The sequence below is a fragment of the Marmota monax genome, unplaced genomic scaffold, assembly GCF_021218885.2.
Source record: "Marmota monax isolate L192 unplaced genomic scaffold, Marmota_monax_Labrador192_F-V1.1 WCK01_AAM20220418_F8-fsc01697, whole genome shotgun sequence".
Classification (NCBI taxonomy): Eukaryota; Metazoa; Chordata; class Mammalia; order Rodentia; family Sciuridae; genus Marmota; species Marmota monax.
This window is the reverse complement of record NW_026693887.1, coordinates 5,637-23,659: the sequence shown is the minus strand read 5'-3', so window position 1 is coordinate 23,659 and position 18,023 is coordinate 5,637. Positions and strand designations below refer to the sequence as shown.

Sequence of the window (18,023 nt, the reverse complement as noted above, 5' to 3'; positions counted from 1 at the left end):
TGTTATATTTATGTTTAGGGTGAGGATTCGGCTCAGGTTTAGGCTTACAGTTAGGGTAAGTGTAAGTTTTAGGGTTAGTGTTATGGTTAGGTTTAATGCTAGGGTTAGAATTATGATTAGAATTAAGGTTGGGCTTAATTTTAAAAACAGGGTTAGTGTTGGTGTTTGGGTTAGTGTTAGGGTTAGGTTTAAACTTCAAGTCAGGATTGCAGTTAGAATTAGGGTTAGAGTTTCGGGTTAGGTTTAGGGTTAGTGTTAGGTTTAGTCTTAGGGTTACAGTTAGGGTTAAGGTTAGGATTAGATTTTGGTTTAGGGTTGTGTTAAGGTTAGGGATATTATTAGGTTTAGGTTTAGGTTAGGGTTAGGGTTAGAAGTAGGGTAAGGACTAGGTTTAGGTTTAGGGATAGGATTAGTTTTAGTGTTAGGGTTGGTGTTAGGCTTAGAATTATGTTTAGTGTTAGCATTAGGTTAGTGTTAGAATTAGGGTTAGTTTTAGGGTTAGAATTACTTTTAGTAAAAGTGTTAGGCTTAAAGTTAGGGTTAAGATTAGGGTTAGTGTTAGATTTATGGTTAGGCTTAGGGTTTGGTTTTGTGTTACATTTAGGGTTTGGCTTAGGTTTAGTTTTAGTGTTAGGGTTAGTGTAATAGTTAGGGTTAGGTTTAGTGTTAGGTTTAGGGTTAAGGGTAGGTTTAGGGTTAGGTTAGGTTTAGGATATGCATTAGGGTTAGGTTTAGCATTAGGGTTAGTGTTCTGTGTAGGATTATGGTTTCACTTAGTGTTAGGTTTAGGATTAGGATTAGGTCTAGGGTTTGGTTTAGTGTTAGGGTAAGGTTTATGGATAGGGTTACTGTTAGGGTTAGCGTTAGGTTTAGGGTTACTGATAGTGTTATGGCTAGGGTTAGAGTTAGGGTTAGGTTAAGTGTTAGGTTTATGGTTATTGTTAGGTTGAGGATTAGGTTAGTTTTAGGGTTTCTGTTAGGGTTAGGGTTAGGGTGAGTGTTATGGATAGGTTTAGGGTTAGGAATAGGGTTTGGCTTATGATTAGATTTATGTTTAGTGTTTGTATTAGTTTTAGGGTTAAGGTTAGGTTTAGAGTTAGTTTTAGGGTTAAGGTTAAGGTTAGTGTTAGGGTTAGCCATATCACCAGGCTTTGGATTTTAAAACTGTAAAGCATTTAAAGAAGCTGTAGCAGCCTATGGTCCTCAAGCCCATTTAACTCTAAGCGTGGTTGAATCCATTGCAATTTTAAACTTGACACCATCAGATTGGGCTAGCATGTGCAAAGCTGTGCTAAATGGAGGACAATATCTGTTATGGAAAGCTACTAATCAGGAATTGTGTGTGGAGATGGCCAAGCAAAATGCAGCAGCCTGGTATCCACAGAGAAATCTATATATGTTGCTAGGAGAGGGACCTTATGAGGGTCAGCAGCAACAAGCTGGATATGATCCTGCCATATACTTACAAATCCCTTCATCTGCGGTTAAGGCATGGAAGACTTTACAAGGTCATGGAGATTTACAAGGTCAATTATCTAAGGTAATACAAGGAGCTAATGAACCTTATGCTGAGTTTGTGGATAGGCTTATGCAAACAGCAAGCAGAGTCTTTGGGGTTGTAGAACAAGCAATGCCATTTAAAAAAAAAAACTAGCTTATGAACAAGCCAATAGTTTCTGTAGGGAGGCTATTAGAACTTGGAAATATAAAGACTTAAATGCATACATTAAATTGAGTAGAGATATTAATGAACCAGTGGTACAGGGGCAAGTCTTGACAGCTGCAGTAACCCAAGGAGTACAACAGGCTTTAGGTGTCAGGCCAAAAACATGTATAATTGTGGTCAATCAGGAAATTTTAAAAGGAGTTGCCCCATAGGATGAGTGTTTAAAACAAGTAGCAAAACTGGTGATGATCAAAAAAGAAAAAAATACCAGGTGTTTCCTCACGATGTTGTAGAGGAAAACATTGGGCTAGTGAATGCCATTCTCAGACTGTTGTAGAGGGTACTCCATTGCCAAAAAATGGACAGAGGGGCCTGATGCCCCAGGGCCCACAACTACAAATATATGGGGCATTGAAGGAACCCAGCAACACCGTCAGGGTAGCACCCAGGACACATTATCCATTAACTCTCTTATCAGAAAAAACAGAGGGAGTGCAGGATTGGACATCTTCACCTCCGCCAGAGCAGTACTAACTCCAGAGATGGGAGTTTGAATCATTCCCCCAGGGCTAAAAGGACCTCTTCCCCCAGGAACAGTAGGCTTGTTATTAGGATGCAGTTCTTCTACTCTAAAAGGACTTATGATAAGTCCTGAGGTAATTGATCCTGATTTTGAAGCTGAGATAAAAATTATTGCTAGTTCTCCAAGGGGTCTCTCAGTAATTTCACTAGGAGAAAGGATTGCACAGTTATTAATACTACCCAATTTACATGACACATTTTCTAGTCATACTGTAGAAAGAGGTCCCAAAGTATTTGGCACCACAGGTATAGATTGGGCTATGCTTTCTTTAAATTTAAATTCTTGCCCTATGTTAAAGTTAACCATTCAAGGACATGATTTCAATGGACTGCTAGACACAGGAGCAGATCTTAGCATCATCTCTCGTCAAGAATTGCCAAAAGATTGGCCTTTACAACAAGCCACTCAAATGCTTTGAGGCCTAGGAGTGGCAACTAATCCCCATAGTAGTGCAATGGTATTAAAATGGAAGGATAATGAACGATGTGAAGGAACTATACAGCCATATGTATTGGATCATCTTCCTATAAATTTATGGGGATGAGATGTTCTAGGTCAATTGGGATTAACATTAACAAATAACATTCCACATATGAATCCAAATGTGCCCACTATTATGGCTGGAGAAGGTGTTAAGAAAGGAAAAGGATTATGAGAACAAGGACAAGGTGCAGTGGCACCAATACAAATAGATCAAAAAACAGATAGACATGGACTGGGTTTTTGGGAGGGGTCACTGAGACAATAAAAATTACTTGGAAATCAGAAAGGCCAGTAGGGGTTCCTCAGTGGCCCCTGACAAAAGAAAACATACAAGCAGCCCATGACCTAGTCAATCAACAATTAGCAGAAGGACACATACAACCTTCTGTATCTCCCCATAATACTCCCATTTTTGTTAGTAAAAAGAAATCTGGCAAATGGAGACTATTACAAGATTTAAGAGCTATTAATAAAGGAATGGTTATCATGGGTCTGTTCAATTGGGGATTCCTCAATTTTCTGCTTTGCCAAAAACCTGGTATGTTTTAGCTATAGATATTAAAGATTGTTTTTAATCCATTACAATTCATCCAGAGGATAGTCCACGTTTTGCATTTAGTGTCCCTTTGCTGAAACATGAAGGTCCTGATCAGAGATATGAATGGAAAGTACTCCCTAAAGGGATGGCTAATAGTCCTACTATGTGTCAAGTTTATGTTGACAAAGCAATCCAGCCACTTAGAAATCAAAATCCTGAACTACAAGTATTTCATTTTATGGACGATGTATTATTAGCACACAAAGATAAAAATACTTTGCTAGAATGCTATGCTACATTTACAAACTTATTAAAAATTATAATCTAGAGATAGCAATAGATGAAATACAATTATATTTTCCAATTAATTATTTAGGAGTTCTATTATCCTCGACCATGGTCCACCCACCAAAAATTCAAATACGAGTAGATCAACTTAAAACACTTAATGACTTTTAAAAACTGTTCAGAGACATAAATTGGATAAGGCCTTATCTAGGCATACCAAGAGGAAAGTTGGGACCTTTATTTGATATCTTAAAAGGTCTATCGGATCCAAATTTACCCCGCATGTTAACACCTGAAGTGAGAAAAACATTAAAACTCATTGAAACATATATGAAAAATATGCATCTGGATAGAATTGATATAAGTTTGCCTCTGTTATTTATTGTATTACCCACGAAAATATTCCTACAGGAGTACTTTGGCAAGAAGGTCCTTTATTATGGATACATTTATCTTATTCTCCTAACACTATTCTTACTAGGTATCCTGAGGCTGTGGGGCAATTAATACTCAAAGGAATAAAAACAGCAAAGGGAGTGTTTGGAATTTCTCCTAATAAAATTATTACTCCATATACTATGGATCAAATTGATGTGGTAGCTAATGAGTTAAATACTTGGGCAATAATCATGTGAAAATCTATTTGTTCATTTGAAAACCACTTACCACCTAATCCTTTGTTGTCTTTTTGGTCCTCACATCCTGTATTTTTTCCAAAAATGACAAGAAAAACACCTATCATGAATGCTCCAATAATATTTACTGATGGGTCATATAATGGTACAGCAGCAGTAGTTACCTCTGCTCAAGCTTTTACATTTTTACTACTGAAACAATCAGCTCAAAAGGTAGAGCTTAATGCAGTATTACAAGCTTTTGTGATGTTTAAAGATTCTGTATTTAATTTAGTTTCTGACAGTCAATATATAGTTAATGCTATAATATCCCTTGAATATGCTGGTAGGATTTCCCATTCCTCTACTGTTTTCTGCCGCAGTCTGGCTGAGCACAAATGCTGCAGTCTGGCTGGGCACACAATTATGAGCCACCACACAGCTTGTAGATTCAAACAGCAACTCTTTATTCCCGATCTCACACCAGCCGTCTACAATCACGTTCTGGGGAAATCCACGTTCTCTGCCCAAATCCACATCCACTGGGCTTCTGTCTCCCAAAAAATACTGTCTGAATCCCGTGAGAACTCAAGGGGAACTCAGGCAGCAGGATACGCTCTATTCCCAGCAGGAATAATCTTAAACCTTAAACCTGGAACCTAAACTGGGAACGCCCTAAACCCGATTATCTTAAACCGGGAACACCCTAATCCGCCCTGGTCCTTGAGCAAGGTCACCTACATTCAATGTCACTGCAAAATGTCAGCAACATGGGGTACACTGGCAAGGAAATTGTCATACCTACTTGGCTAATGGCTCCCAGCATCTCCCCCCTTCTGATTAATTAAACAACAAGCAATGTGGCTTAAAGACTGTGCCTGGTAGGTTGTCCAATTCAACATATGGTTCTTACCCGTCATCGGAAAACTGACCTTTAGGCATCAGCCTCCTGTCTTAGGTTGATACCACTGCAATTGAATCATACCCGTCACTGACTACCGGTCCAGCATACAGCCATACTTGTGGATAGGTCTATGCACTAGTGGGGGGGTGAGGTTCTTTGCCTCACCTCTGTTGGCCCCCAAATTTGGCCTTGGTGCCAGTGGGGGAGTGAGGTTAATGTGGCTTAAGGACCGTGCCTGGTAGGTTGTCCAATTCAACATATGGTTCTTACCCGTCATTGGAAAACTGACCTTTAGGTGTCAGCCTCCTGTCTTAGGTTGATACCACTGCAATTGGATCATACCCGTCACTGACTACCGGTCCAGCATATAGCCATTGGCCCCCAAATTTTAGACCATCACTAGCAGAATGGAGGAGGATACAGAAATGCCACGACACCAAGACAATTGACGGCTCCTTGGGAAAAATTGCATCACTAGTGACACCATCAGCAAAGATATGTCAGCACTACCACAATTAACATGGGGTGCGCTGGCAAGGAAATAAAAATTGCATCACTGGTGACACCATCAGCAAAGATATGCCAGCATTACCACAATTCGCTGCACCAAACGATAGTTACATAGTTCAGGCAAGTTTTGCAAGCAGTTCAAAGTGGAGGAATCTATCAATATGTCCATTTCCTCCCAAAATCCGTTTCCTCCCAAAGTAAGTTGACTCCTTGATTGAGCATTACTTGTTGAGTTATATTCATTGATGCATCAGTTTATACAGCTTACTGTGATAGCTATCATAGAAGCTGTCTTCACCGGCACTGGGATGAAGATAGGAATTCTGGCAATGATGCTAAAGAGACATCATCCTGAAAAGAATTATTGAATATAATGAAAAGGAAAGGTGAAAGTAAACAAACAGATCTGTTAACCTACTTTAAAAACAATCCTTAACAGCTGTTTACCTAATTTAAATTAGTAAACAAACAGATCTGTTAACCACCTTTAAAAACAATCCTTAACAGCTGTTTACCTAATTTAAATTAAACCATTTAAATCACGTGAATAAAAAAAATAATAATAATAATTCGGATCCATTTTTTCATGAGCGCTCCTCATATAAGAAATATGGACATACGCACATACAGACATACAACACAAAACACAAGAGTGTACACAAACGTACAACACATAAGAAAATAGTAAAGGCCTTGTAGCTTTACCTAGGTGAAATCTCCATTGCAATGTTTAAAAACTCCACAGTCAAAAAATAAAACTGATCAGAAAAACATTAACCTAGGTTTGTATGAGCTCAAAAAATAAAAATAGAACCTTATGATGTAGAAAAATGCAATAATAAAATAGCTATTGAAAAAAGCATCCTGGTTAATCACTGTCGCAGATGTAAGAATGGCCAAGCTGGAGTTCTGGATATCAGCTGTTATGGATTTGAGTCAAATCATCTTCTTTTCGATCTGTAGAAATTGTTTTAGTTAATCTCTCTGGAATCCAAATCGGCTGCTGTTCTCCCTGTGGAAAAACACAAACAGACCCCCGACTTCAGACAATCACTGGGTCAGGACCTTTCCATTGTCCTGTTAGAATATCTTTCCAAAGTACTTTAGGCTTATGTACATTTTTTGGATACATGTGCCTTTCCGCAGCACTAAGTCCTGATGAATCCAAATTTAAAAAGTTTAGAGTAAAAAGCGTTATTTTAAGTTTATCTTTGGGGGATATATACCCCCTTCCAATTCCCTCTTTTTGCTTTAATAAGTACGTTTTAATAGTTTGATGAGCTCTTTCAACTATGCCTTGTCCCTGCATATTGTATGGGATTCCTGTTATATGAGTAATACCAAATGATGAGCAAAATTGTTTAAAAGAGGTAGAGGTATAGCCAGGACCATTATCGGTTTTTAACTGTTTATTTTTTTATTTTTTTTTAATTTTTTATTGTTGGCTGTTCAAAACATTACATAGTTCTTGATATATCATATTTCACATTTTGATTCAAGTGGGTTATGAGCTCCCATTTTTACCCCATATACAGATTGCAGAATTACATCAGTTACACATCCATTGATTTACATATTGCCATACTAGTGTCTGTTGTGTTCTGTTGCCTTTCCTATCCTCTACTATCCCCCCTCCCCTCCCCTCCCCTCCCCTCTTCTCTCTCTGCCCCCTCTACTGGCATTCATTTGTCCCCCTTGTATTATTTTTCCCTTTCCCCTCACTTCCTCTTGTATGTACTTTTGTATAACTCTGAGGGTCTCCTTCCATTTCCATGCAATTTCCCTTCTCTCTCCCTTTCCCTCCCACCTCTCATCCCTGTTTAATGTTAATCTTCTTCTCATGCTCTTTGACCCTACTCTGTTCTTAGTTACTCTCCTTATATCAAAGAAGACATTTGGCATTTGTTTTTTAGGGATTGGCTAGCTTCACTTAGCATAATCTGCTCTAATGCCATCCATTTCCCTGTAAATTCTATGATTTTGTCATTTTTTAATGCAGAGTAATACTCCATTGTGTATAAATGCCACATTTTTTTATCCATTCATCTATTGAAGGGCATCTAGGTTGGTTCCACAGTCTTGCTATTGTGAATTGTGCTGCTATGAACATCGATGTAGCAGTGTCCCTGTAGCATGCTCTCTTTAGGTCTTTAGGGAATAGACCGAGAAGGGGAATAGCTGGGTCAAATGGTGGCTCCATTCCCAGCTTTCCAAGAAATCTCCATACTGCTTTCCAAATTGGCTGCACCAATTTGCAGTCCCACCAGCAATGTACAAGTGTACCCTTTTCCCCACATCCTCGCCAGCACTTGTTGTTGTTTGACTTCATAATGGCTGCCAATCTAACTGGAGTGAGATGGTATCTTAGGGTGGTTTTGATTTGCATTTCTCTGACTGCTAGAGATGGTGAGCATTTTTTCATGTACTTGTTGATTGATTGTATGTCCTCCTCTGAGAAGTGTCTGTTCAGGTCCTTGGCCCATTTGTTGATTGGGTTGTTTGTTCTCTTATTGTCTAATTTTTTGAGTTCTTTGTATACTCTGGATATTAGGGCTCTATCTGAAGTGTGAGGAGTAAAGATTTGTTCCCAGGGTGTAGGCTCTCTATTTACCTCTCTTATTGTTTCTTTTGAGGAGAAAAAACTTTTTAGTTTGAGTAAGTCCCATTTGTTGATTCTAGTTATTAACTTTTGTGCTATGGGTGTCCTATTGAGGAATTTGGAGCCCGACCCCACAGTATGTAGATCGTAGCCAACTTTTTCTTCTATCAGACGGTATGTCTCTGATTTGATATCAAGCTCCTTGATCCATTTTGAATTCACTTTTGTGCATGGCGAGAGAAAGGGATTCAGTTTCATTTTGTTGCATATGGATTTCCAGTTTTCCCAGCACCATTTGTTGAAGATGCTATCCTTCCTCCATTGCATGCTTTTAGCCCCTTTATCAAATATAAGGTAGTTGTAGTTTTGTGGATTGGTTTCTGTGTCCTCTATTCTGTACCATTGGTCCACCCGCCTGTTTTGGTACCAGTACCATGCTGTTTTTGTTACTATTGCTCTGTAGTATAGTTTGAAGTCTGGTATCGCTATACCGCCTGATTCACACTTCCTGCTTAGCATTGTTTTTGCTATTCTGGGTCTTTTATTTTTCCATATGAATTTCATGATTGCTTTCTCTATTTCTACAAGAAATGCCGTTGGGATTTTGATTGGCATTGCATTAAACCTATAGAGAACTTTTGGTAATATCGCCATTTTGATGATGTTAGTTCTGCCTATCCATGAACAGGGTATATTTTTCCATCTTCTCAGATCTTCTTCTATTTCTCTCTTTAGGGTTCTGTAGTTTTCATTGTATAAGTCTTTCACCTCTTTTGTTAGGTTGATTCCCAAGTATTTTATTTTTTTTGAAGATATTGTGAATGGAGTGGTTTTCCTCATTTCCATTTCAGAGGATTTGTCGCTGATATACAGGAATGCCTTTGATTTATGCGTGTTGATTTTATATCCTGCCACTTTGCTGAATTCATTTATTAGCTCTAATAAATTTTTTTGTAGACCCTTTTGGGTGTGCTAGGTATAGAATGATGTCTTCTGCAAATACTGATAATTTAAGTTCTTCTTTTCCTATTTTGATGCCTTTAATTTCTTTCATCTGTCTAATTGCTCTGGCCAGTGTTTCGAGAACTATGTTGAACAGAAGTGGAGAGAGAGGGCATCCCTGTCTTGTTCCAGATTTTAGAGGGAATGCCTTCAGTTTTTCTCCATTCAGAATGATGCTAGCCTGAGGCTTAGCATAGATTGCTTTTACAATATTGAGGTATGTTCCTGTTATCCCTATTTTTTCTAGAGTTTTGAACATAAAGGGATGCTGTACTTTGTCGAATGCTTTGTCCACATCTATCGAGATGATCATATGGTTCTTATTTTTAAGTCTATTGATGTGGTGAATAACACTTATTGATTTCCGTATATTGAACCAGCCTTGCATCCCAGGGATGAATCCTACTTGATCATGGTGCACAATTTTTTTGATATGTTTTTGTATCCGATTCACCAGAATTTTATTGAGGATTTTTGCATCTAGGTTCATTAGAGATATTGGTCTGTAGTTTTCATTCTTTGAAGTGTCTTTGTCTGGTTTAGGTATCAGGGTGATGTTGGCCTCGTAGAATGAATTTGGAAGTTCTCCCTCTTTTTCTATTTCCTGAAGTAGCTTGAAAAGTATTGGTATTAGTTCCTCTTTAAAGGTTTTGTAAAACTCTGCTGTATACCCAGTCAGTCCTGGGCTTTTCTTAGTTGGTAGTCTTTTGATGGTTTCTTCTATTTCCTCAATTGATATTGGTCTGTTTAGGTTGTCTATGTCCTCCTGACTCAATCTGGGCAGATCATATGACTTAAGAAATTTATCGATGCCTTCACTATCTTCTAATTTATTGGAGTATAAGGATTCAAAATAATTTTTGATTATCTTCTGTATATCTGAGGTGTCTGTTGTGATATTGCCTTTTTCATCCCGTATGCTAGTAATTTGAGTTCTCTCTATTCTTCTATTCGCTAGCATGGCTAAGGGTCTGTCGATTTTGTTTATTTTTTTCAAAGAACCAACTTTTAGTTTTGTCAATTTTTTCAATTGTTTCTTTTGTTTGGATTTCATTAATTTCAGCTCTGATTTTAATTATTTCTTGCCTTCTACTTCTTTTGCTGTTGTTTTGCTCTTCTTTTCCTAGGAGTTTGAGATGAAGTATGAGATCATTTATTGGTTGTTTTTTTCTTTTTTTAAGGAATGAACTCCATGCAATGAATTTTCCTCTTAGAACTGCTTTCAATGTGTCCCATAGATTCCGATATGTTGTATCTGTGTTTTCATTTATCTCTAAGAATTTTTTAATTTCTTCCTTGATGTCTTCTATAACCCATTGATCATTCAGTAACCTATTGTTCATTCTCCAAGTGATGTATTCTTTTTCCTTCATTCTTTTATCATTGATTTCCAGTTCCATTCCATTATGATCAGATAGGATGCATGGTATTATCTCTACTCCTTTGTATTGTCTAAGAGTTTCCCTGTGACATAATATATGATCTATTTTTGAGAAGGATCCATGTGCAGCTGAGAAAAAATTGTAACTGCTTGATGTTGGGTGGTATATTCTATATATGTCAATTAAGTCTAGGTTATTAATTGTGTTATTGAGTTCTATAGTTTCCTTATTCAACTTTTGTTTGGAAGATCTGTCCAGTGGCGAGAGAGGTGTGTTGAAGTCTCCCATGATTATTGTATGGTGGTCTATTAGACTCTTGAAGTTGAGAAGAGTTTGTTTGATGAACATAGCTGCACCATTGTTTGGGGCATATATATTTATGATTGTTAAGTCTTGTTGGTGTATGGTTCCCTTAAGCAGTATGTAGTGTCCCTCTTTATCCCTTTTGATTAACTTTGGCTTGAAATCTATTTTATTTGATATGAGTATGGACACTCCTGCTTGTTTCCGAAGTCCATATGAGTGATATGATTTTTCCCAACCTTTCACCTTCAGCCTATGTATGTCTTTTCCTATCAAATGCGTCTCCTGTAGGCAGCATATTGTTGGGTCTTGTTTTGTGATCCATTCTACTAGCCTGTGTCTCTTGATTGGTGAGTTTAAGCCATTAACATTTAGGGTTATTATTGAGATATGGGTTGTTCTTCCAGCCATATTTGTTTATTTATGTTACTAAACATGGTTTGTTTTCCTCTTTGATTATTTTTCCCCCCTTTACTGTCCTACCTCCCACTGTTGGTTTTCATTGTTATTTTCCATTTCCTCTTCCTGTAATGTTTTGCCAAGGATGTTTTGAAGAGATGGTTTTCTAGCTGCAAATTCTTTTAACTTTTGTTTATCGTGGAAGGTTTTAATTTCATCTTCCATCCTGAAGCTTAATTTCGCTGGAAACACAATTCTTGGTTGGAACCCATTTTCTTTCAGTGTTTGAAATATGTTATTCCAGGATCTTCTAGCTTTCAGAGTCTGTGTTGAAAGATCAGCTGTTATCCTGATTGGCTTACCCCTAAATGTGATCTGCTTCCTTTCTCTTGTAGCTTTTAAAATTCTCTCCTTATTCTGTATGTTGGGCATCTTCATTATAATGTGTCTAGGTGTGGGTCTCCTATAATTTTGCACATTCAGCGTCCTGTAGGCTTCTAGGATTTGGGATTCTGTCTCATTCTTCAAGTCTGGGAAGTTTTCTCGTATTATTTCATTGAAAAGATTGCTCATTCCTTTGGTTTGAAACTCTGTCCCTTCCTGTATCCCAATGACTCTTAAGTTTGGTCTCTTTATGTTATCCCATATTTCTTGGATGTTCTGCTCATGGTTTCTTAACAGTCTTGCTGAGCTGTCTATGTTATTTTCAAGTTGAAATACTTTATCTTCATTGTCTGATGTTCTATCTTCTAAGTGTTCTACTCTGCTGGTAGTATTCTCAATTGAGTTTTTAAGTTGGTTTATTGCTTCCTGCATTTCTAGGATTTCTGTTTGTTTGTTTTTTATAACCTCTATCTCCCTGTATAATTGATCTTTTGCTTCTTGGATTTGTTTATGTAATTCATTGTTGAAGTGATCTTTCATTGTCTGATTTTGCTGTCTGATGTCTTCCTTGAGACTCCAGATCATCTGAAGCATGTATATCCTGAATTGTTTATCTGACATTCCATCTGCTGCAGCTATTACATCTTCTAACGTTGAGTTGACCTGCATTGCTTGTGGTCCTTTCTTTCCTTGTCTCTTCATACTGTTCGCGTTCCGTTCTACTTGGTGAAATTGTTGTGCTATTGAATTTTCCCCCTATATATTTATATTGGTCTTGTATAGTTGCAAAGTCTCCCTCGCAGGCACGGGTGGTGGCTCTGCCCCTCCTCCAATTGGGGCAATGTGCCTACCACACTGGCAGGCCACTGGGCCTGCTCTGCCGGTCGGTAGCAGGTCCGCCTACCTTGCAGGCGCGGGCGGCGGCTCTGTCTCTCTGTGGGCCGCTAGGCTTGTTCTGTCAGTGGTCGAAGTTCTGCCTACTTTGCAGGTGCAGGCAGAGGCACTGCCCCTCTGCAGGCCTCTGGGGCTGTTCTGCCAGTGGGTCGCAGGTCTGCGTACCTTGCAGGCGTTGGGGGCGGGGCGGCTCTACCCTTCTTCATGCCACTGGGCCTGTTCAGTCTGTCAGTTGCAGGTCTGGCCTGTTCTGATGGTGGTCACACTTCCGTCTACCTTGCAGGTGCGGTGGGAGGGGTCGGGTCTGCCTCTCAGCAGGCCGCTGCTCCTCTTCTGCCGGTGGGTTGCAGGCCCGCCTACCTTGCAGGAGTGATTGGAAGCTCTGTCCCCCCGCGGGAAACTGGGCCTTTTCTGTCAGTGGTCACAGTTCCACCTACCTGGCAGGCGTGGGGGGTGGGGGGTGACTCTGCCCCTCAGCAGGCCACTGGGCCTGCTCTGTGGGTGGTCAGAATTCCCTCTACCTTGCCGGCACAGGGGGAGGGGGCGGCTCTGCCTCTCAGCAGGCCGCTGCTCCTCTTCTTCTGGTGGGTTGCAGGCCCGCCTACCTTGCAGGAGTGATTGGAAGCTCTGTCCCGCCACGGGCCACTGGGCCTTTTCTGTTGGTGGTCACAGTTCCGCCTACCTGGCAGGCACGGGGGGTGGGGGGCGGCTCTGCCCCTCAGCAGGCCGCTGGGCCTGCTCTGTGGGTGGTCACAGTTCCCTCTACCTTGCCGGCGCAGGGGGAGGGGGCAGCTCTCGGTTTTTAACTGTTTAGGAACGCCCACAGTGGCAAAATTTTGTAAGCAATGAGCTATAACATCTTTAGTTTTTTCTCCGGCATGAAGGGAGCCCATCCAAAATCCAGAAGATGTATCGACTGTAATGTGCAAATATTTTAATTTTCCAAATTCTGGCAATTGTGTGATGTCCATCTGCCAAATATGGTTAGGTATCAGTCCTCTAGGATTGACTCCAAGATTAACTTGTGGTAAAAATGTCACACAATTTTGACATTGTTTTATTATATGTCTGGCTTGTTCCTTAGTTATTTTAAAATGCTTTTGTAAAGTATTAGCATTAACATGAAACCTTTTATGAAAATTTGTAGCTTCTTCAAATGTAGAGAAAATATGTATGTCATGTGTAGTTTTATCTGCTAAATCATTGCCTAAACTAAGGGCTCCAGGCAATCCTGTATGTGCCCTAATATGTCCTATGAAGAATGGATCTTTTCTGTCCCAGATTAGACTTTGAATAGTGGAAAACAAAGAGAAAACAGTAGAGGAAGAGGAAATCCTACCAGCATCTTAAAGAGATACTATAGCATTAACTACATACTGACTATCAGAAAATAAATTAAATACAGAATCTTTAAACATCAAAAAAGCTTGTAAAACTGCATTAAGCTCTACCTTTTGAGCTGATTGTTTGGGTACTAAAAATGTAAAAGTTCGATCTGGGGTAACTACTGCTGCTGTACCATTATTAGACCCATCAGTGAATATATTTGGAGCATTCATGATAGGTGTTTTTCTTGTCATTTTTCCCCAAGGGCAAATTATGGGACATGCTAAAACGTCAATGATTTGTAATTAATAATATTATTAGTGAATATCCTTTAGACAATGTTGTTACTGTGTTTACTGATGGATCAAAAACTAAAAGTGCTTATTGGACAGAGAACCAATATTGGGTTCAAATAACAAACTATCAATCTGTCCAACAAAATGAATTATTTGCAGTCATTCAAGTTTTAAATGATTTTGTTAATCAAGACATTAACATTCTTACTGACTCTGCATACACGATGGGAGTAGTTAAAAATATATTTACTGCAGTAGCCTATTCTAATAAACCTGCTCTATAAAATCTTTTTCCTACTTTACAAAAACTTTTACAAGCTCGTAATGCTCGCATATTTATAGATCATATTAGATCACACTCTAAATTACCAGGATTTTTGACATATGGTAATGCTCAGGTAGACAAATTAGTGATGTTCAAAACTCCTCAAGAAGAACATAATCTGTTTCATTCTAATGCCGGACATTTACACATTAAATATAAGATTCCATATAAACAAGCAAAACAAATTATTAAAAATTGCCCAGTTTGTCGACCTTTACATCTTAGGATTGTACCTTCCGGAGTAAATCCTAGAGGGATTCAACCTAATGAATTATGGCAAATGGATGTTACACATGTTCCCTTGTTTGGACGTTATTCTTGTGTTCATGTTACTATTGACATATACTCTAAATTTTTGTGGGCTACCTCTCAAATTGGAGAAACCACCCTCCATGTTATTCAACACTTAGAGGAAATATTTATTATTATGGGAATTCCCACTATGATTAAAACTGATAATGGTCCGGCTTATACTAGTAAAAATTTTAAAGATTTTTGCAAATTATATGATATTGTTCATCTAACCGGAATAGAATATAATCCACAAGGACAAGCTTTAGTAGAACATGTTCGTGCTCCACTTAAAACACAAATTAAAAAAAATTAAAAAGGAGGAAAATGACAGATTTAAATATGCACTTGTTTAGACCTTTACAAAATCAACCTAAAACATTGTTACATCAAGCCTTATTTATTTTAAATTTTCTTAATCTTCCACAAGGAGAAATATTGACAAGAGCAGAACGACATTTTGAGCAAAAAACCTTAGAAACAGTTCATGAACCAATTTGGATAAAAATTGCCGCAGATGCTGAATGGCAGCCAGGGATTTTACTTTATAGAGGAAAGGGCTATGCTTATGTTTCAACAGAAAATGGACACTGGCAGTGGCTCCCAGGGCTGTGGATCCAGACCCATCACAATCAGAACGGCACCAAGGGGGGCACCCTATACATTACCCCAGCCGAGGAATCAAGATCCTGAGCTTGATGTTCCAGTGGCAGCAATGGCGCATCTTCATCTTGGGGCCCGACATCGTCGACATCGTAATTTCTCTCCCTTACCTACGTGGGGTCAAATTAAAAAGCTGAGTGGGGAAGGGCAAAAGGTGCTGCAACGAACAGGGAAGAGTTGCACCCCAGAAAATTCATTTCTGGCCATGTGTGCATTATTGACAGTGTCTTCTGCTTCTGAGGTACAAAATAATAATACTCACTATTGGGCCTATATTCCCAATCCACCTTTGCTGGAACCTGTTACTTGGGGTGACATGGATATTACCTTATATACTTCTCCTGCTCTTTTATCTCCCCCTTGGAACAATTTAACATATATGAATATTTATGATGGAACACCATTTAATTTCACTTATAAGAATAATAACAGTAAACCTATATGCTTGGGCGTTCCTCCTTGCTTACAATTAGATTGGCAACATTGGATACTAGTTGGAAATTGGAGTAATGGTTCTCCAACCCGTTTACAACGGTTGTCTGCATGGTCCGTCAATATGACCTGGGATAATATAACTGAACAAAAATACCCAATGTTCCCCGAGTGCCCAGATTTTACTTATCAGGACTTGAGATACTCCCCTTTCATATGGCAGGAATGTTTAGGCAAATTTGGGAAGATATTTCAGAATATTATTATGTGGGGTCCTTACAGGATGTTCTTAAAAAATTGTTCAGAATGGAATATTACTGCTTGTGATTTATCTTCTACATACAGAATCCCGCCGAAAGAGAGATGGAATGAAACCATTCGGAATGACAAATTGATGGCCTGGGGTGATGGTGGAATTGCTGATCCATGCTTGGCTTCAGTGCAGTACCCTCATCATTTACAAACACATTTATGGAAAATTGCTGCTGCAACTAAACCTGTAATTTTGTCTAATGGCTCTTTCTCTGGGACTAGTCAATTTGCTGCTTCTTATAATTTTACTGTATTTAAAGAATATAATATAACCACATGTGTGCCCATGCCATACCTGTTCTTAATTGGAAATGTTACTTTTGATGAGGGAATTTTATACTTTAACTGTAAATTGTATACCTGTATTAATACATCTGTTTCTATTCCTTCTGGTTATTCCATTGTGCTGTTACAACAGCACTCTCACATTTGGCTTCCTGTAAATTTACAAAGAACATGGTCCCAAGATCCTGTAAATACTTTGGTTCTGGAATTTTTTAGACGATTGTTAAAACGTACTAAATGGTTTGTGGGAGTTGTTGTTGCTATAATTCTAAGTCTTATTGCAGTGATTACAGTTGCTACAGTTTCAGGGATAGCTTTACATACTTCTTTACAAACAAAACATTTTGTTGAGGAATGGCATACAGATTTGCATGAGTTATGGCTATCCCAGGCTCAAATTGATTCTAGACTTCAGACTCAAATAGATATTTTAAAACAGACAGTTAGGTTAAAAAAGATTAGTTAGGAAAAAAGATACTCACCTTAGAACAGGAAATTAGATTAAAATGTGACTGGAATTCAACTTCTTTCTGTATAACTAATGTACGATATAATCAAAGCTTACACGAATGGAGTACAATACAAAATTATCTTGATGGTAATGAAACAGCTCAATTAATGATTTATTCTTTTTTTCAGTTTTTTTTTATTTTAAATTTTTTATTGTGGGTTGTTCAAAATATTACAAATTTCTTGACATATCATATTCCACACTTTGATTCAAGTGGGTTATGAACTCCCACCTTCACCCCATACACAGATTGCAGAATCACATCAGTTACACATCCATTGATTTACATATTGCCATACTAGTGTCTGTTGTGCTCCACTGCAAAAAGATATATTTGAAATTTTTGTAAAAGGATTTCAACATGATGATGCTGCACAAATAGCTGAATTGTTTTTAAAACAGTTAGAGGGATTAGATCCCAAAGGAATTGCTCAAAGTCTTATCCATACGGCTGGAGGAGTGGGAATAGTGTTATGCTTAGTTATTATCCTGTTTGTAATTATATATTGCATGTGCATAAGACCATCTCAAAATGCTATATTAACTTTGTGGAAAACTGTTTTAGAAAAACAAAAGAAAAAGGAAGGAATTGTTGGGGTTTGAGTGTGCAGAGTTTAGCTCCCTCAGGCCTGACATTTTGCAATAACTGTGGTTGTGATTTAGGTTAGCTGAGGCAAACCTCAGTTAGGAGGAGGAAAAGTTCTCTTCCCCTTATCGCAAGTCACAAGTTCTGCATGGTTTGGCCAAGAGGAAGAAGCTTCATGCATACTTATCCTGGGAACAGTACATTCTAAAGAAACAAATGCATCCTCAGGGGAATAGATAATGTCTACAAAGAACTTTAAGAGGGTACTTATCAAATAAACAGGAACAATCTGAATTTTGCTCTGTGTATCCGCTGAGGCATGGTATTTGGGCAATGTGGGTAACGTGATATTGAAGAATTGCTTGCTTTGTTAGAAGAAGTAGATAAAAGGAACTTGCAAATAAACCTCAGCATGCAGTTGTAATTGCTGCCTTTGCTCTGCATCCC

At 38.5% G+C, this 18,023-nt stretch overlaps 1 long non-coding RNA gene across 1 annotated transcript; it reads right to left on the bottom strand.

Annotated features, from left to right (window-relative positions):
• Positions 1-4,299: 4,299 nt before the first annotated feature.
• LOC131424889 (uncharacterized) lies at positions 4,300-16,634 on the bottom strand. The gene is made up of 2 exons (XR_009228505.1): positions 16,555-16,634; positions 4,300-6,598 (listed from the first exon to the last, which is right to left on the bottom strand). It is a non-coding gene; the product is annotated as an uncharacterized LOC131424889 (long non-coding RNA).
• Positions 16,635-18,023: the final 1,389 nt, after the last annotated feature.